Below are 2,053 nucleotides of genomic sequence, written 5' to 3' on the forward strand. Positions count from 1 at the left end.
CGCCTTAAAAAAAAAAAAAAAAAAAAGACTTCTCCACTTCTCCAGGAGATGGCAGTTACTTCTCCTGAGAAAGGGTCTCCTAATTCACACAAAGCCGACTTCGAGGTCGGTCCCCCAAATTTGTACTTAAAGACTTTCAAGTGTCTCTGAACAATGGAATGCACAGGTTTGGGCCCAACTGAACTACACTGAATGCCCCTCTGTCACTCAGCGCTCAACGACCGGCTGGCTGGGCTGGGCCCACCCTCCTACCCCGTCCTCACACCAAGAAAGCCCGCCAGAGAATATTTAGAAAATGCAGACACTGAAAAATAAAAATTAGCCTCGAATCCACAGCCCAGAAATAATCAGAGCTAACACTTGTTATAAACCTTTCAGTCTTTTTTTCTATGTGCATTTTTTAAGCAAAACTGAGATCATACTCTATAGGATGTTTTATAACTTTTTCATTTATTAATACATTGTGAACATTTTCTCATGATATTAAGGATTCTGCAACATCGAGTTTAATGACTGTGTTAGTACAACAGTCAATACTAAAACTTTTTTTAGGATTCGCTTTTTAAAGAATGAGAAGCCTTACACATGTTCGAAGGCAGAAAGAAAAGAGCATTTGAGACAGAGAAACTAAATTTACTGGGAAAGGACGCAATCCAAAATCACCTCAAGGTACAAACCAGCTTTCCAAGGAACTGGCAAACCAAAGCCTTGCCCCAGGGTAATTCCTTCTAGAAAACAGGAATAATTACTGGAATTCCTCAGAACTTGAGATAATCAGAAAAATGAAGTTTCATAAAAAGGTGAAAAACGAATTCCAAAAACAATTCAATGATTTGGAATATAAGATGATGATTTTCAGGAAGGTTTTGGTTCCTCTCACTGAGTACAATAACTGGGGTTAATGCCTCAGAAATTATCATAACTACTGACCTTTTCTCCCAACTAACTAGGAGAAGAAAGAATAACTAACAGGACAAAGGTGACAAGTCTACATATGCAAGAGAGAAACGTGCCTTTCTTGCTCAAGTGTCATTTTCATGTCAAGAACCTGGCACAGCTCATTACAAGGAGCTAACTTCAGTGACAGCACAAATCATAGGTGCTCAGAGATGGTTGTACTATTAATCATGATTATTTGTCAGGCCCTTCTAAGAAATATAATCCTACCTCATTATCTTGAGAGCATATCTCTTCATGCAGTCAATTCAAAATGACATGAAACTGTGGTTTTCCTAATTATTTGGAAATAGTAGCCATCCTAAAAGCCACTCTAAAAAATAAATCAGGCAAGTATTACACTCCAGTGACCTAGACTGGCTATTCCATCATTCCAAATCGCTAGGCAATGACCTTTGCTTTATTTTGTGCAGTCACATACAGGTACTGTATGTTAGTGGTTCTTTTTCCTGTAAAGATCCTTATTATTCTCCCATGGGCCTCTGTGTAATGCTCAGCACAGTACTTTTTCTAGAATATTTTTATAAAGCAAACATAAAATCTTCTCTGATTTATATTTTTCAAGTAAATCATTGTACAATTCAAGCACTTTATGATTAGTAGTAGTGCCTTATTTAACATCTCAAATTGGACTGTGACATGCCACTGCTGTGGCAGAGGATGGGTATTTTCATTCCATATCAAAAGGTTCAGTTCTTCAAGCAATGCACTATGAGGACGCTGAGATAACAAGGCAGGCGGGGGGCGACTGGGCCTGGGAGACGGAGCCGTGGGTGCAACCCCCCAGCACCACTCGCGTGACCACGTGTAAGCTCCCGAACTCTCTGAGCTTCAGTTGTCTCGTCTGTGAAATGGGACGGAGAAAACCTAACTGCAAGTGCGTGCGGCATGCCTCACACAGGTGACGAAATCAGTGGGGGTAGCGGTTAGTCATTTGAAAGAGTTCAAGTGTTTTACCTAGTTTTCAAATAATATAAATAGACTCTTTATTAGAGTATAGTGTTTCAAGTTCTTCAGGGTGTTGCCTCTGATAGTAAGTGGTAGTGCCTGGTATGCCAGCACGAACTTGCTAATGACAATTTAAAGCACTTTGCCA

At 39.9% G+C, this 2,053-nt stretch overlaps 1 protein-coding gene across 1 annotated transcript in view; it reads right to left on the reverse strand.

The window, feature by feature from the left end:
- SMAD9 (SMAD family member 9) overlaps positions 1 to 2,053 on the reverse strand; it is a 43,147-nt gene that overhangs the window by 11,259 nt on the left and 29,835 nt on the right. The gene's annotated exons all lie outside the window — the stretch shown is intronic.

This window comes from Pteropus vampyrus, unplaced genomic scaffold (assembly GCF_000151845.1).
Source record: "Pteropus vampyrus isolate Shadow unplaced genomic scaffold, Pvam_2.0 Scaffold71, whole genome shotgun sequence".
NCBI classification, from domain to species: Eukaryota; Metazoa; Chordata; class Mammalia; order Chiroptera; family Pteropodidae; genus Pteropus; species Pteropus vampyrus.